This window comes from Propithecus coquereli, unplaced genomic scaffold (genome assembly GCF_000956105.1).
Source record: "Propithecus coquereli isolate 6110/MARCELLA unplaced genomic scaffold, Pcoq_1.0 Scaffold150, whole genome shotgun sequence".
Taxonomy (NCBI): Eukaryota; Metazoa; Chordata; class Mammalia; order Primates; family Indriidae; genus Propithecus; species Propithecus coquereli.
In genome coordinates this window covers 688,246-710,727 of record NW_012139414.1, presented here as the reverse complement: position 1 = coordinate 710,727, position 22,482 = coordinate 688,246, and the positions used below count along the sequence as shown (strand labels likewise).

General features: G+C 48.7%; 1 pseudogene across 1 annotated transcript; it reads right to left on the bottom strand.

The window, feature by feature from the left end:
- Window positions 1–17,526: 17,526 nt before the first annotated feature.
- On the bottom strand, window positions 17,527–21,361 carry LOC105806985 (annotated as a pseudogene). Its single transcript, XR_001137307.1, has 2 exons — window positions 21,208–21,361; window positions 17,527–17,823 (listed from the first exon to the last, which is right to left on the bottom strand). The product of XR_001137307.1 is annotated as an uncharacterized LOC105806985 (transcript).
- Window positions 21,362–22,482: the final 1,121 nt, after the last annotated feature.

Here is a 22,482-nt window from a genome sequence, read left to right as displayed (position 1 = left end):
TGCTTTTCCATCAATTGAGATGATCATGTGAGTTCTTTTCCTTCATTCTCTTAACATGGTGTATTACCATCCTTGCATTCCAGTAATAAATCCCACTTGGTCATGGTGTATAATGCTTTTAATATGCTGCTGAATTCAGTTTGCTAGTATTTGTTGAGGATTTTTGCACCAATGTTCATAAGGAATATTGGTCTATAGTTTTTTTTTCTTGTAGTGTGTTTTTCTGGCTTTGGTATCAGAGTAATGCTGGACTCATAGAATGAGTTAAGGAGTGTTTCTTTGTCTTCAATTTTTTGGAAAAGTTTGAGAAGGACTAAGTTCTAAATGCCTTTTTAAGAGCGAAATTCATGTGCCAGTTAATTTCAGTAAAACCAGAAATTAGTGAAAGGTTTGATTAAGGGAGGCTGTGTTTGATGTAAACTTAACATTCCATAAACTGTAACAGGCATTATTAACAAAAATCCTCTAAAATAACATATAACTCCAATCACTCACTCACTCATTCACCAAACATTTTAAATTATACAACTTTCATATTTTCCCCTGTTGTTGTCTCTGTGTCTTCTATATACTCTTTTGTCTCCCTATCAGAACTGCGCACTATCTGTGGCAATACCATGCTAGAGACAGCCCAGAATTTCCCCAAAACCGTTAATGTGCTGTGGGTATAAGGTGTAATATAGCACAACCTGTGTTATCAGGACATCCCTCACAAAAGACTTACAAGTTAGCAAAACCTGAAGATTCTGAGTTCTAATGTCTTCTATTTGTGGATAAACAGTCTCCAAATTTTGGAGCTGGAACATCATTTGAGTAACTCGTTGGCAAAGTATTACAATTATATTGCTTAGGCTTTTTTTTTTTTTTTTTGTATAGATGAGGTCTTGCTATGTTACCTAGGTTGGTCTTGAACTCCTGGGCTCAAGTGATCATCCCACCTCAGCCTCCCAAGTAGCCGGGACTACAGGTATGCACCATCGCACCTGCTGCTTAGGCTTTTAAATACTAGCATTAATAATTCATGATGCGCGTGTACTGATCATCAAATAAGTACTAATTAAAGCTTAGTTATAACAGAGGAGAGAAAAGAGATGGTGAAACGTAGACACCTGCAGGTATATAAAGACTAAGAGAGTTCACTGCATGGAACTTCTTTAAGAAGCTACTTAGTTTTTCTCCCAAAAGAAATATAAGTTCAGTCCCAAAGAAGGTTCAGAAGAACTCCTAGAATAGTCCTACTTACAGTCTAGAAGGGACATTTGATATCCAAAACAATATGATCCCAAAAGTTTTCTACTCTCTTGACGTTATCCTGACCACCAATGAGTCTGAGATGAAGACCAGAGTAGGTGGGAAGCCGTTTGCCCCAGCAGAAGGCCCCCGGATGCCATCAGGATCGGCATGAGTGGCATTTCAGTCCAGACCTCTCTTTGAGGCATGAACTCTCCCAGCCTTTGTGTCTGTAGCTGTCTTTTCACCAGGAAAGATCCCAGTGCCCCATCCCTTGTCACCTGCTGCTTGTCAACCAGCACTTGAGAGAGTGATGCTGTGGGGTGGGGGCAGGGGGGAGTCTCTCGCAGTGTGGGCTCCTCCACCGGGCCCCCGACAGTCCTGGGCTGAGGGGCAGAGCAGCTCTCACCAACACCTCCCCTGTGCACAGCTCTCCCGTACTTGGCAGGGAGGGAGGGCACACTTGCCCGGGTCACTTTCCAAGAAGGAAGTATTTTTAAATAGAGACAAGAAGGAATTATCTAGAAACGACTGCCTGGCAACAGAAATCTAAACCCCAAGCCCCACGCTGGTGACAGTGCTAGGATGAACACCTGGTAATTCCATAATTAAAACACTGACAGCACACCACCGCTCTGCTCCCTGCAGCCCCACAGAAAACCTGGTGTGACTTCGCTCTTCTTTTCGGAAAAAAAAAAAAAAGTTATTTTCTTTCCCTTCTTCTCTGTTCAGACATAACATCATCAACATAGCTCTTTAAATATCTGTGCTGGAAGGCTATATTTAGCCACTATTTGGCCCTCAAAATGAGCCCAATTTCCTGTGGCAAAAAGTTCTCAGCAACCAGGAGAGAGGCCAGGAGAATTCCGAGGCACTGACAGACAGCTTTAAAGCCTGAGATGTTCAAACAGCGTTTTTAAGAAAAGGAGCTAACTGCTTTTTCTGGATAGGTGACTGGCACCGAGATAGTGGGGGGAAAATAACCAAAGGGTGTGTTGGGGCTGAACGTTTCCAAAGTCATCCTGGAGGACAGCTTGACATGGGGCAGCTATGTGGGCCGTAATCATAGCTGGTACCCAGACAGCTTCTTCCCCGGAGGCAGGAGGGGCACCTACATAGTCACTCGCTTGGTCATCTCCTCATTCGCTCGTTCACTCGCTCATTTACTCACTCATGCATTCATTCACTCACTCACTCACTCGTGCTTTCACTCATTCATTCACTCACTCACTCATTCATTCATTCACTCATTTATTCATGCACTCCATTCATTCATTCACTCATTTACTCACTCGTGCTTTCACTCATTCATTCACTCACTCAGTTATTCATTCATTCACTCATTTATTCACGCACTCCATTCATTTGTTCACTCACTCACTCACTCGTGCTTTCACTCATTCATTCACTCGTGCTTTCACTCATTCACTCACTCAGTTACTCATTCATTCATTCACTCATTTATTCACACACTCCATTCATTCACCCACTCACTCATTTACTCATTCATTCATTCATTTATTCACTCACTCCACTCATTCACTCATGCTTTCACTCATTCACTCATGCTTTCACTCATTCACTCATGCTTTCACTCATTCATTCACTCACTCATTTACTCATTCATTCATCATTCACTCCCTCCCTCCCTCATTCATTCATTCAACACATTTCCTCAGTGGTCCCTATGTACAAAGCCCTGTGGCCTACAGGAGGTCCAGGTTCTAGGACAGACAAGATACACAAACCAGGGGACTAGAAGGCCATCCCTAGGAAGGGTTCCCTTGCAGGGGCACAAAGTGAGTGCCATGGGGAGCCTGGAAGGTGGTGGCACTTCCACTAGAGGTATCAGGGAAGCTTTCAGGATGGAGGGGACACAACAGCCAGCACCGGCTACTGCTCCGGACTCTCTCATTCAAGCCCCTCGACAAGCCGAGATGTCAGTACAAGGTCTCACATCACAGATGAGGAACTCTCCCCAGGCCTCCACAGGATACTAAAAACCAAACCTGAAGCTGGAACTAAGATGGTCTGACTGCAAAGTCTTACTGCTCTCCTGTGTCAGGCCCACTGCCACTGGTGGAGGCTGCCACTGCGTATAAAGGTTCTACTCCATTTCTGCCTCCTAGACCTACAGCACGTTGGAGCAGCTCCTCTTTGGAGCAGGTACTGGACCTTCTCTGTCCTGTGCCACAGCCTGGACTACCCTCCCCTCTGTCCTCAGCAACCATCCTGTGCTGGCCCTCTGTGTGTGTGGGTCTCTGGAGTCCCCAGGGATGAAAGGCCCCATGGGGGCGAGGGAATGCACATTCACTCAGTCCTGACTAAGGGTTTGCCAAGAGACGTGCCGTCCTTTCTTTTTTTTTTTTTTAACATTTTAGTTTGAGACAATTTTAGACCTTCAGAAGAGTTGCAAAAATAGTGCAGAGTTCCCGTATACCCTTTGCCCAGCTTCTCCTTATATTAACTAACATCTTACATAACCATAGAAGAGTCATCAAAACTAAGAAATTCCCCGGGATACAATACTGTTAGCTAGCCTACAGAGTTAATTTGGATTTCATCAGTTTTCCCACTACTGTCCTTCTCCTGTTCCAGGATCCACTCTGGGGTCCCACGTTGCATAACTGTCATGTCTCATTGGTCTTCTCCCATCTGTGACAGTGTCTTAGCCTTTCCTGGGCTTTCATGATCCTGACACTTTTGAAGAGTTCTGGTTAGGTACTTCGTAGAACATCCCTCGACATGGGCTTGTCTGATGCTTTTTCATGATAAAATTAAGATTATGCACTTAGGGCAAAAAAGCCACAGGGCGACGTGCCTAGCTCACTCCATCACATCAAGGGCCTTCTTGAGTGTCACTGGATCCTCAGGGCAATCCTGTGAGGCAAGTATTGTTATCTCTGTCATACAGATGGGGAAACCGAGGCAAAGAGGTTAAGGCATTTGCCCAAGGCTACAGTGCAAAATCTGAATGGAGTTTTGTGCTTGGATCTTTCTATTATACACCAAGCTGCTACTTCAGTTCTTTCTAGTTCAAAGTAGTTTCATCATAACCTTGACTGAACATAGAAAGTTCGATTTAGATGGTCAATTGCTCTAATCGTTCCTAGTCCTATGAGTGTGATTTTAAAACCAATGAGTAATAAAGATAACACCTAACATTTATTGAGCACCTACTACTTGCCTGGCATGGTGCTTCGTTTCATGATATGTAAGGTATCTTATTCAAATTATTCCAACACCACAAGGGAGTAGATACCACAGGGGCACAATTCCTTATCCCAAACTCTTGGCCAAGTGTGTTTGAGAATTTAGAATGTGGGGATCTGGGCGACACTCTCTACTCAGTCACAGTAATGTTCTGCACAGAGTGTGTGAGTGTGCACAGTAGGATGGGCATGGACTGAAGACTAAGTAGGACGCAGACAAGTGCAGGTCTGGTCCCAAGCTTTGGAAAAAACTTTTGGATTTTAGAGCTTCGGGGATTTCAGAATTGTAGATGAGAGATGGTGGACTGTTAATGTAAGGTAATTTGCGGATGAGGAAACAGAGGCTGAGAGGGTCTTGCAGCCAGTCTAGATTCAGGCCTGCCTCAAATTCTGAGGCCGATGCCAGAACAGTGGCTGGGAATCTAGCACAGGCATTTAAGACTCTCTCCTGCCACTTGGTTTATATTTACCATTTCCCATGACAAAAGACATTCTAAATATATTAAACTGGCATGCAGAATAAATGGAAATAAATAAATTTTCACAACTTCCTGGCTGTGAGATGCCTTTGCAACAGGGTGCTAAGGAGATTGACTACATCCTCACCATCACCCCTATGATATGGTTACTGTCTTTCTAGGCACTAGAGGATATTTTTTCTCCTCCCACAGAAACATCGTTAATGCCATCAGATCAGTCCAGTCCAGCTCCAAGTTCTCCCTGTGACGAGGCCTCCTCTATGGCACAGGACACCCTCAATAGCTCAGACTTCCCTTCACACTACGTCATAGCTAAATCATCTATGAACTGATTCAAACTCCTCAGGGCCTTATGAACACGTTTAGCCTGCTCTGCCTTTTGGGTTAGATGTGTCTTACTCCTCGGTGTGGGAGGTGAAGCGTCCTTTCATTTCCCCTGTAATTATCATATTTTCCAGTTTGGAGATTTGGGTGGAAAGCTCCAGACAGCAACAATCACTACAGATCTATGTCTTGGTCACAATTCCTGACTTCTTACAAAGCCCCTGTCTATTTGCATTCTCACGTGACCCTGGGATGATGAAATTGATGGAGTATCTATTGTATTCAGTGGCCATTTACACATTGGAGGGAGAGCTGTGGGTCAATTAGTGACAAACACACAGAAATCCAAGCTAACTATTAAAGACAATTAATGACTCCAGGAATAACAAAAATTTGTGCAGGAAAGGAAAAGATATCAAATTACACCAGGAGCTCAGCTTCCCCTAGCATTTATAGGGTCATGACAAAGTTGACACTGAATATAGAGTTCAGAGTCTCTGGGGGGACAGGGAGGGAGAGTGTTTGTCAAGGGAAGTAGGGGGACATATGCGGAAATGAACACCTGACGTTTATCCTCCACAATGGCAGGTCCATAACAGTGGCTACAAACTAAAGCAGTTAAAAGAATGAGCTGTTTGCTTCTGAGAAGCAGGAAATGGTTGGAGAAAGGGAAAGAGTAAGGTCGGGAGACTGCTGTTTTTTGGTAACAAGCCTGTGTAACTATCTGACTCTTTTAACTATGTATGTGTATAACTTTAATGAAAATAAAATGCAAAACAGAAAATCATGATCACACAACAGGTCACAGGCAGAGCCATAACTTAAACCCCAGTCTTCCAACTTGGAGCCGATGTTCTTCCCAGCCCGCCCACGCGCTTGCCTTTGTCTTTCCAGACCCAATCATTCTCTCTGCATCCTTCTCTCATGTTAGATTTTAGCTCTGAGCAGACTTTGTGTTGCAATGTCTTTCTTGAGGCTGAAGAACCAGAAATGCACAGATTCCTCCAAGCATGCGGTTCTCCCAAGTCCCTGTACAAAGGTGAGCCAATGTGTTCAGGTCACGGGCCAGGTAAACAACTCCTGAGATTTCCCGGTAACTGTTCCTGTGCTTCTGCACGTGCAAACTCAGGGACTTCCCAGTGTAGGTCCTCGCCTAGATATCCCTCAACTCAGGCCTACCCAGGGAGCAAATAAACAAGGAAACTGGGACCTGTTCATTTACTTATCCAACATCTGTGCACCTACTCTATGCCAAAGAGTACCCCAGCCCCCCAAACTTAGATGTTACTGAGCGCTAGTAGGAGAACAGTAAGAGCTGATATTTCAGAATGCGCACACGTAAGGCACTGTGCTGAGCACTTCTCATGCGTTATGTCATTTAATCCTTTCAACAGCTCTATGAGATAGGTATTCTTATTACTGTTGGTGCTCTTTCAATAGATCTCTACTTAACAGGATTAAATCAAAGACCACGCTTCAGATAACACCTAGAACTAGGGAGGAAAGGTCAATGCATGAAGCTGGTGGGAGACAATATGCAGCAGTGGGGGCTCCGGGGAACCAAATTGTTTATGCATTGGCTACAGGGTTCAAGTTTATTTTTAAAAATGTAAAGAAACATATCTGTGGCTGCCAGTGTGCAATCACTTACTAAAGACTCCCTCATATCCCTTCTAGCTCTAACATTCTCTAAGTCAAATAGGTTCACTACTTTGGGCCACAGGTTTATTGCAATGGCATCATATTCAGACACCCCATGTGGCCTCTGATTTAGTGTCAAAAGGTTTTTCTGGAAATTATTTTTGTTATATGCTACAAGCTAGGCCTAATGGGTGAACACTAGGAAGGCCAGGATCAGAAGACACCCCCAAAGTTGTGCAGTGCTTGGCCTGTGCAACTGTATCTGGCAGCCCTAAGCAGAGGGTAGATGTGACTAACTGCAAAAGGCTTCTTCACTAGGTAAATTCTCTGAGTGAGCAACTTTGGGTGGCCAGACTTTCTGGAGGGTGGGGAGGTGGGGAGGTGGGGAAAGGCCCATATAACCAACGCGGAAGAAGTTACCCATGTGCAGCCAAGGCTACCCAAGAGGAAGGGACTCATAGAGGAGAGCCAAACAGAATTCCAAAGCTGAGCATCAGGATAGCAAAGCTGGTGTAACAAAGGCCAGGTGTTATCGAAAAGTAGTGGGTTCTGACAGGGCTGCTACCTCAGTGGTGTTATTGTCGGTGTAACTGATCGGCTGCTGCTTCAATAACCAAGCTTTCACAGAACCACTGACTTTCAAAGCCTTTGGGGAAATCTCACCTAACAACCCTCGTTTCACAGACCCAGGCTGAAGACCTACCGAGGGTAGAGACCAGGGCATAACAGACAGAGCCACAGCTTGGAGAAGCAAGGCTTCCTGCTTCCCAATCCGGTGTTGTGGGAGCTCCTGGCTGCCCTGCAGCTAAGCAAAGGAACGCTGGAACATTCCAGACCAACACCGTGAGCCTGAGTAAGTATCTGGACACAGCAGGCCCACACTGGGGGAAGGCACTTACTTATTCCCCCTGCTTCCTGTCTGCAAGTCAGCTCTCTTTCCAGCAGAGATGCCACCGTGATCCTATACTTACCCTGGGATTTCCCATTCACCTTTTTTAATAGACGGCACAGCACTTGATCAAAAAAAAAATTTTTTTTTAAGGTTAAGTAAATTACATCTGTGATCCTCAAACTTGGAACTGCACCAAAGAATTCCAGAGCCCAGCAGGAAAAAATGTTTTGAACAGGCTGCTGAATTGTTTTTCCAGGATAAAGATTCTGTGAATGAGCTCCAAGTGTGGAAATCCAACGTCTGATCTGTGGCCACCACAAGCACCAATGAAATAACAAGTATTCCTCTAGGTCTGAAAGGTGGCCTGTTTGTGCAGGGAGGCGGGTATCCCTAAGGCCTCTTGCCCTGTAGCATGAGCTACCTGTTCTCCTGTATTGGTTTTCTGCTGTAACAAATTACCACAAACTCAGCAGCTTAAAACGACAGGCATGTGTTATCTCACAGTTCTATAGGTTAGAAGGCCAAAGGGCCTCCCTGGGCTGAAATCAAGGTGTCAGCAAGACTGTCTCCCATACTGGAGGCCCCCTGGGAAGAATCTGCTTCCAAGATCATTCAGCTTGTTGGCAGAATCCAATTCCCTGCAGCTCTAGGCCCGAGGTCCCCGGCTCCTTGCTGGCCACCTTTAGCTCCTACAGGCCACCCTCTGGCCCTCCCACATCTCAGAGTCAGCAACAATGCATCAAATCCTTCTCGGGCTTGGAATCTCTCCTGCTTGTAGCAGGAGAAGGTTCTCTACTTTTAAGGGCCTATGTCGTTAGGTTGGGCCCATCTGCATAATCCAAGATACTCTCCCTATCTTAAGGTCCTTAATTACATCTACAAAGTCCTTTCTGCCATGTAACATATTCACGGGTGACAGCATTAGGGAGTGGATATGTTGGGGGTAGGGCATTTTTCTGCCTACTACATCTCCTTTCACACTTCTAAGCCAGTGAAGGGGCGCCATGAGCCCCACTGTGCAATGGAAATTAGGAATATCTGCTCCCAGTCGCCTGGCTCTAGACACAAAAGCCTCCCTCTCTGTCCCTCCCACTGAATTCTCCACTCTTCCAATGCACTCGCCTTTATGCTACTAGTGCTGCTAAAACTTCTGTTTCGGTCCAGTGTGAAACAGATCAAATATGTTCACATAGCTATTGGGTGCCTGACTTGGAGTAGGAACTGAGCCTATTCCATTTTCTGTTACAACAACGATCCAATGCAATCAGGTCCTTCACAGGCATCATTAGTTCATTCGACGAACATTTACTGAGATCCCACTGTGTGCCAAATGTTGTGCTGGGGGTGGGGTGGGAGAAGGCTAAGCTATGGGGAAGCTCCCAGTCCAATGTGGGACACAGACCCAGACAGACACGTTGATATGGCCTGACAAAAGCTACTGCCCCCAGTACACAGAAACACAGCCAAATAAATCTGCCTGAAAGAGTAGGGGAAACTTCCCAAGAGGAGGGCACATCTGAGGCGGGACTTACAGGACAAAGAAGAGTTTGGCAGGTGGACAAAATGGGACAGGTATCCTAGGCAGAAAGAAAAATGGTGCCACCTGGAAAACCACAGAGCAGGGAGCAGCGGGCTGTGTCGGCTGGGCCCTGAGGGCTTGGGGGGCAGGGATGCAGGGCAGGGGGCACAGGAGGTCAGGTCTAGCGAGTTGGGGCTCTGTGCCAGGCCAGAGAGCTTGGGTTTCAGCTTAGAGTAATGCAGAACAAACAGAGGTTTTTAAAATGCGGGGTGATACGAGCAGTTGACCTTTTAAAAGAGAGAACTCTGGCAGCCAGGAAGAGAGTGACTTCATGAGGGTAGGGCCTGGAGGGCAGGAGGGCCAGGCAATTGGCAGAGTTCAGCTGAGGCAGAGGCAGTGGGGTGGAGGAGCAATATGGAGTGCTTGGAATGCGAGGAGACAGAAACACAAGCACTCAGGGACTAGCTGTAGGGGTGCAGAACGGGGGTTTCAAAGACGACTGGGAGAATTTCTGCTTGAATAACCAGAGATGGTTTATAAACTGAGACCCCCCCCCCAAACCTGAGAACAAAGGAGAAGGAGATAGAGCTCAGGCAGCAACGGGCCTAGACTGCACAGGGAGGTCTCACCCTGGATCAAGACTCTCAAGGGAAATAGGAGAGCTCCAGGTCACCTCCAAGCATGAGTCAGGGAGCTGACATCCAATAGGAGTCCCCTGAGAACCACCCACAGTTATGTTAGAGAGCTGGTCTCTTAAGACGGGGGCTTCCTTGGTGGCTCCAATTGTGTGGCTTCACTTCCAGATGCAGGGTCAGCTCATCAGGGTGGGTTCAGAACCGGAACCAAAAATGGCTGATGTTCATTTAGTTCTTTATTCAAAATATTTTATCCTTCATTCCACAAACCCTTATCGAGCGTTGCTTAGGGCCAGACACTGAGATAGGAAACTGAAGTTGCAAAGATGAATAAGGCACTCAACATACAGTTTTCTTGAATGCCTACCATGTGCCAAGCTCAGAGAGGTGGCTAGCTCCAGGTTGACCTGCTACTCCACGGGCAGTTTCCCTGGATCTGGCTCAGAGAAGGGACCATGTAGCTCATGCCTGTGTCTCTCATTCTGAGGAATTATGGAAAATGGGAGGGAAGAATATATATAGCATCAGTCAAGACATACTCAAGCAAAACCAAATAGAGAAGGCATGTGCTTTTAGCCCAATATGGGAGAAGAGACACGGTGTGTGAGACATAATAACTCACACACAGCTACCTCCAAGCCTAAGAACTGTCCATTGTGGGCTGGCTCCAGGAACCATGCAACCAACCAGAGACCTCAAAGAACCACTGCTGGAAGGTAGCATTTCCGCCACGTTCCCAGATGACATTCCCCAAGCTTCCAGATTCGCATGGGGGCTCATGATGGCTCCATCATTCACAGCTTGATCTAAATCTTTGGAATACAAACCACCAAGACTGAGGTTACATGCCCCAGGAGTCTACCACCCAGGTCTTTGATTTTATTGAAAACATGCTTCTTTGAAGCCTAGAGACACACTTTGTTCTCTCATTCTCCTCTTTGAGAACTTTTCACCACCTAATCGACTTTGTATTTAACAGACATCCTGAGCCTTAGCTGGGGTAAAGCCCTCTGCTGGGTGCTAGGGCATCACGCTAAAGGATAAGTGAGAAATTTAGGGCCTGTCTGCCACTGAGGAAGGTAGACACAAGACACAAATGAATGGAAGCCGCAACTTCAGCACACTGAAGAGCAATATGCCAAGTGTGGGGTAATGACAGGTCTCTACTTTCCCACTACAAGTTACAGCAGTACTGGGAAGATGCTGCTTGCAGATGCACGGTTCATAAATCAAAGGCTCCCAGTTCTAGGGCAGCACCAGGAATGCTTTCAAGGTGAGCCTGTACTTGAGAGAGACTGCAAAGAGGTGTGGACGCCATCTCCTATTACCTGAGTTGTTTTTTAAGTTTATATTTTTAAATATAATATAAATACAGAAAAGTACACAAAACTTGGCCAGGCGCAGTGGCTCACGCGCTAATCCTAGCACTCTGGGAGGCTGAGGCAGGAGGATCACCTGAGGCCAGGAGTGAAGACCAGACTGGGCATCATAGCGAGACCCTGTCTCTAATAAAAATTTAAAAATAAAAAATAAACTGTATCGTTTTATGAATTATCATAAACCACGACCCAGGCTAACAGACTGCTAGTAGACCTCAGAAGCGTCCCTTGCACACTTTCCCAATAACTAACTTCCCCTGCACCCAAGGATAACTTTACAGGACTTTTATGGTAATCATTTTGTTTTTTTCTTTACAAATTTACCATCTAAGCAAATACCCCTAAATAATGGCTTTGTTTCACCTGTTTTTTGAACCTAATACAAACAGAAGCATACAGAAAGTGTCCTTTTGTGTCTGTCTTTTCTTCACTCTTAACATTATATTTGTAAGATTCATTCATGTTGTTGAATATAGAGTTTAGTCGTTTTCATGGGTGTGTAGTATTCCAATGAAAGACTATATCACAATTTATATAACCATCTTCTGCTGATGGACTTTTGGGTTGTTTCCAGGTTGTGGATATCATAAAACATGATTACAAATATTCTTCTAAATACCTTTTGGTACATGTATGTGCATTTCTGTTGGGTATATAACTAGCAGTGGAATTGCTGAGTTACTGAGTACGTATATCTGTAATTTTAGGATAAAACCAGACAACTGTTTTCCAATGTGTTTTCAGTTCCACCTGCAGTACCTAAGCATTTTCATTGCTCCACATCTTGGCCAATGCTTAGTACTGTCAAGGTTTTTTTTGTTTGTGTGTGTGTGTTTTTTTTCCTTCATTTCAGCTATCCTGAAATGTTGGTAGTATGCTGGGCATGTAGCAGTATCTCATTGTAATTTGTTTTGTTTTGCTTTTTTTAAGAGATGAGGTCTCACTCTGTCACCCAGGCTGGACTGCAGTGGCGGGATCATAGGTCACTACAGCCTCACAATCTTGTGCTCAAGTGATCCTTCCACCTTAGCCTCCCAGGTAGCTGGGACTACAGATGGACACCACTGAGCCTAGCTAATTTTTTTCATTTTTTGTACATACAGGATCTAACAATGTTGCCCAAGCTGGTCTTAAATTTTTGGCCTCAAGCGATCCTCCTGCCTCACCCTCCTGAGTAGCTGGGATTACAGGTATGAGCCACCATGCTCACGTCACTGTAATGTTAATTTGCATTTTTCTGATTACTAATGAAGTTGCACACCTTTTCACAGGTTTATTGGCTATTTGTTTATCCTCTTTCGTGAAGTACCTCCTGCTTATTTTTCTGTTAGGTTGTCTTTTTGTTTAAAGTTTTTTTTCCTCTTAAGTTTTTTATATATTCTGGATATAGGTCCTTTGATGGTTATGTGTGTTGCAAAAATTTTCTTCTGGGAGGAATTTTCAGTGTTCCAGTAAGTCAACTGGAAAAGACTTAGGGGGAAATAAAAAATCTCTGTGCCTTTTCTAAGATGCCAGCCCCAGACCAGGCTTCAGCTTTAAAGGGAGACGTAGAAAGAAAGTATAAAATTTAGGACAGACATGCCAGGTTCGAACCTCAGTTCTGCCACTTCCTACGTGCTCTCAGGCGAGTCACTTAATCTCTCTGAGCCTCAGTGTCCGTATTTGAAAACTGACCACAATCACCTATTGCACAGTTGTTCTGTGGCTTAAAAGAGGTCAGTGTGAACATGTTTTTAAGCTACAACCAGTGTGAACGGTTGTTAAGCAGAAGCCATAGGCCACACTGGCTTCCTGAACAGTGCAGACAGGCTTCCTCCGCCGTCTCGTAGCAGTATTCGCAGAGGCAGCATCAGCAACCTTTCCCGTCCAAGAAAATATGCCATTTCTCTTCCTCTGTCTCAGCCAGCAGACACCTTAAAACTCAGTTCCTCTCCCCTCACAAGTGTCAGACTGTCCTGGCCACAAGCTGGGAAGAGGGCTCCTCCCTGCCTGCCCAGGCAGGAAAACAGGAAGCAGCCTCCACCCTGTCGGGAGGTGGGGCTGACAAGTTCCCTTTCCCAGGTGGGCATCTCTCCAGGCCATCGGCCCTCCTAGATGCAGCCGAGGGCTGGCTGCCGGCCCACCGCACCATCGCCACACCCAGATCTCCTGCACACTTGGTCCTGGCGGTGGAGTGAGTGAACCAAGGGATGGTGAGGACAAAAAAAATACTTCTCATCGGTGCTTTGCAGACGTGCCAGATGGGGACTGTTTTCAGCACCCAAGCAGGCCAGGGAATCTGCTCTTCTGAGCCACAGGGACACCCCCCATCCCTTCCTAAGGTGCACCACCAGGTTTTCAAGAGCCCTTCGACCCTGGTACCTGGTCCCCAGTCCACATATAGGAGCCCTGGAAACTCTTTTCAAGAGAGCAGTTGGGAGCTCAGCAGAAACACGTGTCCTTATTTCACAGCACAAAAGCCAGCTTGTAGACATTTTTCAAGCTAAAATATTTGAGAGCTGGAAGGACCCTCCGAAATCTTTTCCAGCCTCATTTTGAAACGAGAAATTATGTAGCAGAGCCAGATTTTCTCACTCTCCAGGGAGTGCTCTCATGTTACTCTGCACTCACCTTAACATCCCTCATCCCCTGCCGCAAACTCCAGCACCTGCACACAGGCCACTGCCAGGCGCCCGAGACATGAGGCCAGTCCCTCTCCCTCTCTGGTGATAACTACTAGCTCAGAAAGGTCTCACTTTAATCAGAAAGAAGTCCTGGGAAGGCCAAGACCGTGTTTTAGGAAGGCTTATAAAGTGTTCTCAACTTCGTGGAAACTCAAATAGTCAACCTCAAGCCCTAATTCTGTTCCTAGGCTCTAGAGGCTCTAAGTGGGTTCTATAGCCTAACTCTCAGGGAGTGGAGCAGGGGCTTCCATGGCATTGCGGGTGCACAGGCCTGGCACACAACGCAGGACATGGTAAGAGTTACTCCTTGGAGGCCAGGTGCGGTGGCTCACACCTGGAATCCCAGCACTCTGGGAGGATGAGGTGGGAGGACTGCTGGAGGCCAGGAGTTTTGAGGTTGCAGTGAGCTATAATGACAGCACTGCACTCTAGCAGTGGTGACAGAGCAAGACTTTGTCTCAAAAAAAAAAAAAAAAAAAAAAATTACTCATCGGAGAAATCAAAGGAGACCGAGGGAGAAATCTCTAAAATATGTAAAGGAAAAGTGCTCTGCAAGTAGGGGCCTGCCCGCAGCACCCAGCTGTTTTATGTTCATACAGTGGGCAAACAGGTACTGGTGCCTGCCTCATGCAAGGGTCTACGCCAGGCACTGAGACCCAGATCCTGCCCCTGAGAGGTTACAGTCGGGAAGGAAAGCCAAGATGTGGGCTTGGATGAAGGTGAGAACACATGGTGGCCAAGGGCCCGGCTCACTTGAATACATGGGCCGGCTGCAGCCAGACTGCAGGGGCTATCTAGTGGAGGGATACAGGGTAAGTTAAGGCTAAAAGAGGACAGGGACCAGGGACCCTGATGGCACCACATCGTGCAGGGTCTCGGGGAAGCCAGCAAAGGTTCTTGAAAAAAGGGAGTCACAGAAACAGTGCTGGACTTTAGGGACCCTCTGGCACAGGCTGCTTAAGGGCAGGGCGGATGGGAGGCCAACAGTCCAGGCAGGAGGTAATAAGGGCAGGAACAGCGAGAAGCAAAGGACAGACAGACAAGAGAAACCTCCCAGAGGGGAGTCAACAGAATGCAGCTGTCAGGGAAAGAGGGAGGGAGGACTCAGAACTAACACCAGAGAGAAGAGGGGTGATGCCCAGACGTGGGGCCTCCAGGCAGGTGGAGGTGTCCGGTGGGAAGTGGTCACACAGGCTGGGAAGTCAGGAGGGTGAAGCCGGGAGGTGAGAACAGAAACCGTCGGACGGAGGTGCGGGCAGAGGAAGTGGACAGGAGATGAAAGAGAAGTGGGGTGAGGACAGCGCTGTGGGAACCCCAAGGACTGGGGGGAGGAAAGAGGAAGAGAGCAGGAGGGCACCATGTGGTGACAAAGGGACAGACAGACAGCAAACTGTCTGGAAAGCCAGGCTCAGGGGCCCATTCTCTAGATTTGAGTCCCTGCTCTGTCCCTTACCAACTTCAGATCCATGAGCTAGCGATTAAGCCCTGGAAGCCTCGCTCTCCTCCCCTGTGACACAGGGATTGTTAATTCATCAATTTGTTGCAAATGTGGAAAAGGCTGCTTGTATGAGGCCTTTCCTGCCAGCACAGAGCGAGTGGGCAGTAATGCTGGCTACTGTCATGACCATCCGTGGGAGGAAACCCAGAAAAGTGAAAACCAGGGACCCAGAGAAAGCTCTTGGCCCCCTTCCTATGTTTTCAGTGCCCACTAAGGGAGGAGAGGGCACAGGAGGGCACAGAACCTTTTATATAAGAAGCCAATCCCTGATGGTGAAGTAAATGGGGAAACGGGGTGCGCTTACAGCTGTCCCTGCAAGAAGGCCCCTGCTCATACCTCAGGCAACGTGTGCACTTGGGACACTTGGTCAGCGGGCAGGAGGGGAAGGAGTGCCAGGTACAAGGCTCAGGGTACAGCCTAGCCTGGTCCTGGGCATTTGTATTTACAAAGAAGAAACCTAAGATACAGATTCTTCACACCTGCGAGAAGCGGCTCCAGGCCATCTTGGTTTTCTGGGTATAACCTGAGCCACCCCAAAGCCAGGGTGCCAGGGCCCTACAGAGTCCTTGCACAGCAGGGCCCAGGAAAACAGTATGTTTAAAAAGAGCTCTGCAGATAATTCTAACACGCAGCCAGGGTTGAGAACTACTGATCCTTCTACTCCAACCCTAAGATTTTTTTTTTTTTTTCGACACAGGGTCTTGCTCTGCTGCCCCAGCTGGAGTGCAGTGGTGTTATCATAGTTCGCTATAATCTCAAATGCTTGGGCTCCAGTGAGCCTCCTGCCTCAGGTCCCCTAGTAGCTGGGACTATAGGCGTGCACCATTATGCCCGGCTAATTTTTCTATTTTTTTGTAGAGCCAGGGTCGCTCTTGCTCAACCTGGTCTCAAAATCTTGGTCTCAAGCGATCCTCCTGCCTCAGCTTCCCAAATGCTAGGATTACAGGTGTGAGCCACCGCACCTGGCCTAACCCTAAAATTTTCCAGCTGGTGAATCAAAGGCTGAGCATCTGCTGAAGATTATGAGCCAGATGGTAGAAACACCCCAACTTAAACATGGAGAAAGGGACTTTAGGATCTGATTTTGAAGTCCTAGCTTCTTTGTTTACTTGCTGTGTGACCTTGCTGTGTCACTTAGCCTCTCTGAGCCCGAGCTATGAAATGGGATATAAATTGCTTAGCATGTTCCTAGAACCAGCAGGCCCTCACTAAATATTTGTTTCTGTCTCTTCCTCTCTAGAAACCAAGACTGTTCCCAATGCACGATTTGTTAAGATCCTTTACTCTGTGGTGTGCTCCACCCAAAGAGACTGTGACTCTCTTAAGAGTTGGGCCTCTCCTCTAAGAGTCTGTTCCTGCAGGCTCCTCCTTTCCTCTAATCCCAGAATTCACCTACGCCAGAGCTCAAACTTCAGTGTGCACAGACCATCCAGGCTCTGGCTACCACAGGCTCTGACTCGGCAGGTCCAGGGCAGGGGCCTGTGATCCTTCGGCTCGGGTGCTGCCAGGCCTCTGACCACACAGAAGCAGCGAGGCTTGTCGGGGAGCCTCGCAGTGGCCAGTCCACTTCCCTGCTGATTCACGAGCTCCTCTGGGACTGGTCTCTTTATCTTACTCATCTCTGTGCTCCTCCACGGTATGTGCTCACTAAATGGATGTTGCAAGAATAAACAAACCATAGAGAAAACTGTTTTCTGGCTAACTAAAAACAGACAGGGTATTTTGCTTGTCTGTGATTGGCAGCCCTCCTGGTTCATTCCAGAATCGTCCTCTTGGCCAGTGTGAGGACAGTGTGGTAGAATGGGTCTGAGACTTGGAACCTGGAGACCTGGCTTTGAATCCTGAACTTTTCACTCACCAATGCGATGACCCTGGGCAAGTGACCAAGCTCCATGAGTCACGATGTCCTCATCCATAAAATGAAGATTATAATACCTAACCATCGTGCAGCCCCAGTGATGGCTAAAGACATGTTTTATAAACTGTAACGTGCTCCAGATAAGGTAACATTAATACAACAGGTTTTTTGAGGGCAAGAAGTACTTTTCATTTCTCTAAAGCCTGAAGGTTGCTTGAAATCCACTGGGTGGGGGACACATCTGGGGTCTGGCTGGAGACGGGGCTGCAGCAGTGGCTAAGCCCTCAGGGTCCCTGGAGCCTGCTCTGGCAGAGACAGTGGCCCAGTGAAGTGCAAGGACGGTGCCACAACAGCTGAGGAGGCAAGGCTTCCTGCAAGGAGTGAGGATACAAGGCTGGTTTCAGGGTACAGGTGCTGGGACACAGGAAGGCAGGCAAAGCAATCGGAATCCTCTGACAGGTGTGTGGGAGACAAGGTTAGGCCAAGAGGAAACCTGGGGCCATTAGGAAAACACATCAAGTAATGACAGGTGTCTCCCGTGGACCAGGGCAGAGCTGTCCACCCAGGCCAGGGCTTTCCTGCTGACCTGAGTAATTTTCTACCCTCAACTATGGCCTGTTCACCAAGACACAGTCCTTCGCTCAAGAAGGTCATAGTTCACTGAGGGCCACACAGATAGAGATAATGACAGCACAAGGTAACGGGAGCTAGGAGAGGTTCACAAATGGCTACGGGAGTTCAGAGGAGGGAGTGGCCAATTCTGCCCCTGTCACCACCTCAGCCAATTAGTCTCCTCTGCACCCACCTGGATGTTCTCTGTTACCACCACCCTCCAGTAATGGAATGCCCCACCTCCTCCTGTACCCAGCAAGTGCCATTTTATTTTATTTTATTTTATTTTTTGAGACAGAGTCTCACTCTATTGCCCTGAGTAGAGTGCCATGGCGTCAGTCTAGCTCACAGCAACCTCAAACTCCTGGGCTCAAGCGATCCTTCTGCCTCAGCCTCCAGAGTAGCTGGGACTACAGGCATGCGCCACCATGCCCGGCTAGTTTTTTCTATATATTTTTAGTTGTCCAGCTAATTTCTTTCTATTTTTAGTAGAGACGGGGGTCTCACTCTTGCTCAGGCTGGTCTCGAACTCCTGAGCTCAAACAATCCTCCCGCCTCGGCCTCCCAGAGTGCTAGGATTACAGGCGTGAGCCACCACGCCTGGCCCAAGTGCCATTGTAATAACTCATGCTGAAAGGTGTGGTTCAGCCCTCCATGAGGGCTCCCCACCTCTTCCCACCCCCATAACCTATACTTTACCCATGCACTCTTGTAATTATCCTATTACCTGGACACTTCAGCCCTTCTAAGGAAAAGTTAATCACAGCCTACACCACTGCTCACACTTCAGCTTTCTTATGTCTTGTCTCCCCAGTCAGATTATAACAGTCATCACTGAAATGGTGCTCTGTAGTTTGCAAAATGCCTTCGTGCATATTATTTAATTTCATCCCCATAATAAACCCTTGAGGTAAGCATTATCTTTATTTTACAATAAGGAACGGAGGCTTAGACAACTTTCCTGAGGCCACACAGCCCACACACATACCAGCTGTAAAACTCCAACATCTTCTTTCTCCAATGCCAGGGATATATCTTCTCAGTACTCGGAGGCAGCACAAGGCAGTGATTAAAGGTTGGGACCACTTCTAGCTGTGTGATCTCTGGCAAGTTACTTAACCTCTCTGTGCCTCAATTTCCTCTGAGTAAAATGTGGCTGATACCTACCTCATCAGTTCTTGTCTAGATTTCAAAAAGTAATATTCTAAGTACAATAAAGTACTTAGAATGGTGCCAAGCATAATAATTTGTTACAATTATTATTATACCTTGGCTGATTCTCATGATCTTAACTAACATTTTTCTTATAATTCATTTTTATATTTCATAATACACTTGATAGTCATTAAACAAAATGAATTTTTGCAGATTAACTAATGCTGGGTTTGTTCTCTTTTCTTTTTCTTTACTCTCCTACTCCCCTAAAGACTTTCAACAAGAGAAAAATTCTCTTTTCCAACTCTACCTCCTCCCTCTCCTTCCCACTTGGTCAAATGTGGCCAATCACAAGTGTCCCATAGAATGTAAAACACCAGAAAACACTGACCTAGACTCTCCTTGTTTGGGCCCTCCCTGGATAGCTAGAGGACATGCTAGTCACAGGTGGAAACTTTCACAAACCTAATTTCTATCACTATAATGGGTCAAAGTCTTAAGCATATTTCTGTTGCTCCAGTTTTTATTTGTCTGAGGCTCTAGAAGGAATGGGTTGTCATAAGATAACACCCATTTTTTTTCTTTCGTTAAAAAAAAAAGAATATGCACAGTGTTTCATGAAGCAAGAAGTCTCATGTGACTAGGCAACTAGCAGAGGCAGTAACACCTGAGACGGACAGAAAACTTCCTTCTTTTCAGGGGTCCAGTCCATAAAATTAGGGAAACTGAAGTGAACGAGCATCTGTCATTTCCCTCCTGGGGTAGGATGACCCACGGAGAGGAGATTCCCTACTTCACACTAACCAGACACACCTGTCTGGGCTGGAGGTTTTCAGAGTAAGAAGAGAATGAAATCTGCGGTGGAAAGTTTTATTCTTTGCACGATTCCATATACAGAACCCTGAGTCAGATCCTATCTGACTTTTCTATCTAAAATCCCAAAGCCCCTTCCCTCAAAGTATACAGGGTTTGGGGGAAGAAACAATGACACATACTTGAAGAACAAACACAGCAGGGGACCAGCCTCTGGCAGGACAGGCCCAACAACAGGATCTTCAAAGGTTCCACTCTGAGAGCAAGAGTGGAGAACAAATCTACCCGTACAACTTTGGCACTGGGATTAAAAGAAGTGTTGTACTCTTTGAAATGGATTTTACATACAAATGAACTGATGAGCACCATAAACATGTCAGCTTTATTCAATCCAATCAATACACCAGGCATTAAAAACTCTGAGGTAAAAATGGATTGTGGCTTTTTGTTGATGACACTGAGGAATTTTGGCCCCAAGCCCTGGTCAGGCCGGACAAATAGGGCAGTCTGCCTATGAGCTGTCAGGCACATCTTGGTGGATGAAACCAAGACCCCGAGTCAGGGCTCTGGGCACCCCTGGGCAGCTCATTCTGACCAGCAGCTGGCGGTCAGCCCAAGCACCCCCATTCCTGCCCCTGACTGGCACCCCATCCAGCCCCCGAGTCATTTTCCAAGCTCGGCCACACTTCGCATTTCCTACATTCCTTCCCTCCGCTCGGACCCCTTCGGCCCCGGCCTCAGAGCCCACAGCTGGGGCCGGTGAGAGCCAAGCAATAGGCACCGCGGGGTGCTGGTGGGGGCGGGGCGCGGAGGAAGGGGTCGTGAATGCAACCAAGAAGTGATCCGGGGAAGAAAGGTCCCCCATCCTTCACATTACCAGCCCAGTGCCCCCAATCTCCGCCTCGACACTTCCGTCTCCAAGTGGCACCCCCCGCGCTCCCCCTGCTTAGGGACACCCCTTCCACTCGGCCCCCTTTTCGGTTCCCTCCCCTCGCCTTCCCTGTGACCCCTGCCCGGTCCCGCCCGCTCTGGCTCCTCTCAGCAGCGCCGCACGGATCCTGACCGCTCCTCGGAGCCCGCCCCTGCCCCTCCTGCCCTTCTACCCGGGACAGCTGGGATGCCCCGGGGTCCCCGACCTTCCCGGGATCACCCAGCTCTGCGCACCAGATGCCCCTGCTCATGGCCCCTCGCCCCGTCCTCTCCTGGGCCTGCAAGACCTCTAATCCTTTCAAAGCCCCTCTGGGACACCGCGTCTCTCAGGGTGCCCCAGCGATGCCCCGGGGTCCCCGGTCCTCACCTGAGTCCGCTCGAAGCTCTCGCGCTCCGCCGCCTCCAGCCCCGCGCCAACCCCGCGCCGGCTCAGCACCTTGGGCAGCGGGTTGGGCACCTGCTTCATGGAGCTGGCCATCCGGTCCATGTCGCCGCGCGGAGCCGAGTCAAGGTCCCTCGCCAGCCCCGGGATCCCCACCGCGCCGCCCGCCCCGCCCTACCCGCGGGGATCCGGCGCTAACGGGACGGCTCCCGCCTCCCATTGGCTGGGAGCGCTGCCAGTCTCCCCAAGACCCCGCCCCAAGCCGAGAGGCTTCCCCGCCCGCCCCCGCCCTCTCCCGAGCCCCTCAGTTCGCTCGGCCGGGGTGGCCTCTCGGGGCGCCGAGCCGCGCTGTGACTGGCCCGAAGGCCTGTCCGTCATCGTGGGCCCGCCGTCCGCGGCGGGGGCGGGACGGGGGCGGGGCCTGGTCGGGATGCCCCGATCTGCCCTCGCTCGCCCCGCCCCGACGCCCGGCGCGCCGCCTCCCTTCCCCCGCTGGCCGTCCTCGCGCGCCCGGGCGCCGCCCCCGCCTTCTCGCTTCTGCGGGGGCTCGCACCGCGGGGTCGCGGGCTGCGGGCCGCCGGCATGCGGACGGGGGCGGCGGCCTTCCCCGGGAGTCTCGGCCTGCCTGGGGTAGTCTGTTAACCCCTTTCGGTCGGGCCCGGGATTGGAGAGCGGGCTGGGCAAGCCCGGCGGCCGGAGCCCCGGAGGCGCTGCCCCGAGGCTCCGCAGCCCAGGCAGGCTCCGCGCCCGGCTCCCCCGCGCGGCCCCCAGGCTGCTCCCTTATGCTCCCCCCGGGTCCGATGCCCTGTGGTGTCGCAGAGTCGAGGGCGCAGGGTTGGGCCGCGGGACCCCTGGGACCTGCTTTCCGCGCCGCTCCCCGTCTGCGCCCGGCAGACACTTTTCGTTTATCCGCGGCTCTGGCCGCGCTCCGTTCCTGCTCCCGCGTCGGCCGAAGTACCGATGGGCGGCGGGAGGTGGGATCTTTGGCGGAGATGCTGAAGAAAGTTGCAAGTTTTCCGTTAAACTCCAGTTTAGGTGTTTCTTAAAAAAATTCTTTGAAACTCAAAGTAATGAATGGCACCTTTAAGCATTAAACAATTTGGTGATTCAAATGTATTTTTTTTAAATTAGAGCTTTTGGTACAAATTCACACATTCAATAGAGAAGCGAAGGAGGGGGCGGGCATCGCAGGCGCTAGGGAGCCCCGGAGGCTTTTGCTCAGACGTGCGCTTGGCGCAGCTGGCACCGTGGGCGCGGGGT